Source organism: Thamnophis elegans, chromosome 8, assembly GCF_009769535.1.
Source record: "Thamnophis elegans isolate rThaEle1 chromosome 8, rThaEle1.pri, whole genome shotgun sequence".
NCBI classification, from domain to species: domain Eukaryota; kingdom Metazoa; phylum Chordata; class Lepidosauria; order Squamata; family Colubridae; genus Thamnophis; species Thamnophis elegans.
The window spans coordinates 39,629,972-39,635,971 of NC_045548.1; positions in this window are offsets into that span (position 1 = coordinate 39,629,972).

The window sequence follows — 6,000 nt, forward strand, 5'->3', positions numbered from 1 at the left end:
AACCATCATAAATACAAATCTGTTACCAAACATCAAAATTTTGATCACATGACCATGAGGATGCTGCAACGGTTGCTAAGTGTGAAAATGGTCGCTAAGTGTGAAAAATTGTCATCAGTCCCTTTTTTCAATGCCATTGTAACTTTGGTCACTAAACCCATACTTATACTTGCTTTCTCATACATGCTTGACAAACCAAAATCAATAAAGAAATAAATAGCCCTGCATTTGGTCTCTATCCAGAAGTCATCCAGTTTAGCTTAGTTTAATCCAAACCTGCCAGGGGAGCCCTTATTGCTAGTGTCTGGACGGTTTGATTAATAAAAGGAGCGTACCACCTACAAGCCAGAGCACTTTTGCGAATCTCTCAGCATTTCCTTTGCCAATAAGGACAAATTTCTAAGGAACCGTGGAACAAAGTTTCCTTGCTAGCCATCCCCGCACATGCTTGGTGCAAAACGGTTAGGCAAGCTGCTGCCTGAGCCCGGGAGCCCACGCTCTGGAGTTTCCCTTTTAAAGGGATGGTGAAACCCGAACCGCTCATCCTGGAAGGGCGACGCGTCTGCACTTCGCCCTGCCGAATATTGCAAAGACGGGTAGGCGGAAAGGGAGGAAGCTCGTAGCAAGGCAATGTCTGGACCAATCGTGCTCCGGCCTTCTGCAGATTGCAAACCGGCCTGCAGATTGCAAAGTTAGTTTTAAAGAAAAGAAAAGGACTCTAGGCGTCCCAAAAGCAAAAAAACAAACAAACAAAAAAACCAACGCTTTCACCCACTGTTTGGAATTCAGAACTGCAGGGAAAGCCCAAGAGGCTGTGTCGGGTTGCTTTGCAGCCTTGGATTGAAACGAGGCGTGGATCGGTGGTTTGCAGCAGCGAAGGGAGGTTGTGAGTATTTTGCAGGGCTTCTCCCAGGAAGTTCTCGAATGGTATGACTCTTGCGTGTTTAAATTATGTATTGTTGCGTGTCGTTTTAATTTTTGTCTGCATCCCTCTCCCTTGGTTGAGTTGTGAGCCGCCCTGAGTTCCCTTCGGGGGAAAAGGGCGGCATATAAATAAAATAAACATTCATTCAAACATTCAAGTTGAGTGGCTTTCCCACGCCTGGATTCCTCTGCTGACCTTTCTCCTTCCCCACCTAAGGGTTTCCAACCCGCCCGCCTCCTTGGAGGGGCCGAGCGCAGTTAGGTGGTGGATTCAGTGCAAGCTGGGAAGAAACTCAACATTAAACCTTTTGCTTCTCTCCGGATTTCTTGCAGTTGCACCGGCGTTTCTCCCCAGCCAGACATCTCTAGTAAAGCTGCTAGCAGCCCAGAGTACCTCCTGCCTTCCCCCAGGTAGGGCCATTGCATGTTTTACTTAAGGTGGCCAGATTATAACACGGGGCAACTGACGATAGTTTGAGCGGGCGTGGCCGGCGCAAACTACCATCAGTCGCCCCGCGCTCATCAAAACAAGTCCGGGGAGAGTGGGTGTTGGGCAGGAAGGCTTCTGTCGGCTCCCGGGCGGCGATCCCACGCTACCCCGCCCATGCTCGTCACTTACTCTGGGTGAGTTCAGAGAAGCGGCGGCCCCGGGAGTCAGGAAAGCCGGAACAGGCTGGGAAGCGGACGGAGCCAGAAGGGGTCCCACGGAGGAGTCTCTGGCTGCTGCGCTCGCCTCGCCCGCCAGCCCCAAAGTGTGCGAGGGATGCTTTGATGCTTTGGAAGGCACTGCTTCCAGACCCCGCCGAGGGCCATACACACAGGTGGCTCTTTTCGGAGAGGCGAAGGCTTTCTCACGGCTTGTCCGGGTGGAAGTGGGGCTGGAAAGGTGAGCTTGCTCCCCCGCCCATCCGCCCGCTCACTCGCTACACTACCCCATCCATGCGAACGGCAGTGGATGGGCGGGGGAGCGAGCGATCGAAGAAGGCGCCAAAATTAAAAAGCGGGATCTTTTGAGAACGGCCCGGGACGCGGGAAAATTTATGCAAAAGCGTGCCTGTCCCGCCAAATGCGGGACATCTGGTCACCTTAGGCTACACTGAAATACTAATTACATTCACATAAATTAATATATAATATAATGTAAAGATTTGTTCATGATATACATGTATCTTGCATCATTTGTATATGATTCTGTGGGCGTGGCATGGTGGGCATGGCAGGGGAAGGATAATGCAAAATCTCCATTCCTACCCCATTCCAGGGGGAAGGATATTCCAAAATCTCAATTCCCACTACACTCCAAGGCCAGCCAGAGGTGGCATTTGCAGTTCTCCGAACTACTCAAAATTTACACTACCTGTTCTCCAGAACCTGTCATAACCCGCTGAATTTCACCCCTGTTTATGTGGTGATTCAACAGAACTCTCGCGCAGGCACTACTGTTAAGCCAGACATTCCTATCCTGTACCTGTCCATTTGTTTTTTCCACATTTTACTGGACAGGGCCCAATTCAAGACTGTCAAGAGCCTTCTGAATTTTTAGTCTATCTTCCAAAGTAGTAGCAGTTTCCCTCAGCTTTGTACCATTTGTAAATTTGATGAGAACCTCTTTAATCCCCACATTCAGATCCTTTATGAAGATGTGGAAGACCACAGGACTCAAATGAGGTACAGCACCTCACTACATGCTTTGCTTCAGATGTAGTCCCATTGAGGACTAGATGCAGAATGTGGTTGATCAGTCAACTGCAAATCCATCGGGTGGTGGTATTGTCTATCCCATATTTTTCTCTATTTTTCTATCTTACTAAGAGATAAGCTGTGGTCTAATTTATTAAATGCTTTACTGAAGTCTACGTGACTATATCCACAAGGTTTCCTTGATCCACTAATTTAGTCACTTTATCAAAGAAGGCAAAAAAAATTGTTTGGCATGACCTGTTTTTATCAAACACATCCTGGCTTCTAGCAATCAGCTTGTTCATTTGTAGATGCTGAAAAATCCACTGCTTGATTATCTTTTCTATTTTTTTCCTCTGGTATTGCTATCAAACTGAGTAGTCTGTAGTTTCCTGGGTTGTCTTTTTTCCTGTTTATAAAGATAGGAACCACATAAACTTTTTTCCAGTTTTCAGCAGGTCCCCTATGCTCCAGGAGCTCTGAAAAGATTTCATCCAGTGGTTCTGAGATTACACCTGCCAGTTCCTTCAGTATCCTGGCATGTAAACCATCTGGTCCACGAAATTTGAATTCATCCAAAGCAGACAGGTGTTCTATTACCAATTCATTGTCTATCTTAATCTGCATTTCTACTCTGTTTACCCCAGTGCTGCTTTTAATAGGTTGGGCTATTTTGCCTTTTGCTTGAGCACAGATGCAAAGGAGGAGTTGAGAAGTTCTGCTTGCTCTTTTCTGCCTGCACCTTTCTGGCATCTTCTCCCATTAGTGGACTGACTATTTACTTGACTTTCATCTTGCTTCCTGCAGAAATCCTTTTTGCTACTTTTGGCATTTGTTGAAAGTCTTAGTTCATTCTCAGCCTGACTCTGTCCTTGAAGATTGGAGCTATTTGCTGGTTCTTTTCTAGTTATATGTCCCTCTTTCTATTTTTTTATTGTCCTTTTTGTCTCTCAGTTTACTGGATAGCTCTTTGGACAACCATGCTGGTCTCATCTTCTTGTTCTTTCTCTGCAATATTGTTTTTATTTGGGCTTTTAGTATCTCAGACTTTTTAAAAATCTTATTGACAGTTGTTAAGTTTGGGGTGTTTTGTGACAGGTGCCTGTCTGTTTGAATGCTAAAGTCCCAGACTTTATCTTTTAAATTTTCTATTACTGTGTCTATTACTGTGTCCCCTGGTTCTGTGTTTTATGGTTCTCATCAGTTCTTGCTTGTAGGTAAATATTTCTTGTATTGCAATGCACCATTGTCACTACTTTGTCACAATGTTGTTTGTATTCTATCTGTGTGATTATTGCTTTTTTTCATCTGCCAATCTAAGACTTGTAGTTCAGTTTGGGTCCAGGCCGCTATTCCAGATGTTATTCTATTCCACTATTATTCCAAGATAAAGTTGAGAGATAGGTTGGGCAGATGCCTTCCTAATTCACCAATGTATAAGAAGGAAGAGGAGAAAGCACCATTAGATTTACAAAATTCCGTAATTATAGCCAATCTCAATAAAGCTAATGTTAACCTTCCTATAAAGTCTGTCTACCAAGTGGGATTGATAATAGCTGGCTACCTAGTGAAATGGAATGGCATCTCCTTCACTATTTATGTGATTCTGGGCAGCACAGGAGAGACCCAGAACCTGAGAGGAAAGTATACTCTTGCCACAACTTCAAACAATTTGCAATCACGAGATTCCATCAGGAATTACATAGAAGCAAATGCTTTAGATTTTATATATCTTAAAACTACCTCCAGTTAATACCATATCAAGAAAAAATGCAACTTTTAAAACTGAAGAGTTAAAGTAGTATTAACCATAATTTTTTTTGAGAACAGAATTTTATCTTTTGAATATGTGACAGTGTGTACACAGAAAAAAGTGACAATAAATCTACTCCTCTCCTCCTCATCCCATCCCATCCCCTTTCCCATCGCATCTCATCTCATCTCATCTCAAGTTTAATCATATTAACCTTTGTAAAGTACAAAATAATTTCTCATTATGTTTTTGACTCTTGAGACATCAGCTACTTGCACAGTAGAAAATGAGGGGTGATAAATAATTGTACTGAAGTTTTAATATACACAGCAAAAACTAATACAAACTAAATCCAAAGAAAAAGAAAATAAAAGTTCAGAAAGGGAAGAAAAAAGAAGAAAAAACAAAAAAGCAACAAAAGCAATAATTAAATGGCTTCCAATCTTTATCACACAAAGCTTGTCAGAGTGTGCATAGCATGACTACTATTTTGAGGCAACCCAGGAGCAAAATACAGGACACAGATTTGTCTTACAAACAGTGGTTTATATACAAGACTTCTATATACAAGGCATACAGGACATACAGGACATACAGGACACACACACACCCACACACACACCCACACACACACCCACACACCAGGGGTAGGTTTCAAATTTTTTTACTACCAGTTTGGTGGGCGTGGCTACATGGGGGCATGTTACTGAGTGGGCATGGCCAACTTGACATCACTCATGCATACTCAGTCACATGGCCTTCTCACCAAGCCATGCCCACTGAAATGCTTGCAAAAAGTTTTGAGGGGGGGGGGTGAACCTCCAGCCTCACCAGAGCTAAGGGAGCTCTTGCAAACTACCCAGTAAGAAAAAAAAGTTTTTGTCCTTTCCAGCCCTCAGGAATACTCTGCAGGCTTCAGCAGGACTAGGAGAAGGAGAAAATGGCCCATTTTTTTCAAAAACGAGGGCATTTCTTCCTTTCCTGCTGAAGCCTGCAGAGTGCTTCTGGAGGATGGGAGAAGGGAAAAATGCTGTCACCCATCCCTCACTTAACCTGCTGCTCAACTTCCCTCCCGCCTTCACCCAAAGTCTCGCGCCTAATTTCTAATCCCATAAAGAGTGATTATCTAGAATTTCTTGTCAATTGCCCATATTGATTTGTCTTTTGTATTTCCATTTTGGTAATCAAATTTTCTTATCTTCCATGCCTCCAAACTATCTGTAATATCTATGTCAGGTTAAAGTTTTTTGAAGTTTTTCTTATGATCTTTGAAAAGTTTAATCATAGCAATTGCATCCTTTCTGGAATATTAATTGTTAATACTTCAGTTCATGTTTCAAAAAACTCTTTAAGAAAAAGTTATAGCGGACTTAGGTATTGTAAAGGTATTGTAAGCCTGGTTCGTTAGTTCCCTCTAGTGTCCATTTGCATCTTTATCAAGCCTTTGTTCCTCAGATGGGTTTAGTTCCATTTCTGTAATTTTCCATGAACATAATATTTTTAATTAGATACCAGTTCATCAAATCTTACACATAAAATAACAAATATTTCAAATCTCTTTGGTCTCCTAAGGCATTTACATTTTTCTTAAAATCTTTTTTTTTCCTTATTGTACATTGAATGTTATTTTAATTTTTTTAAGT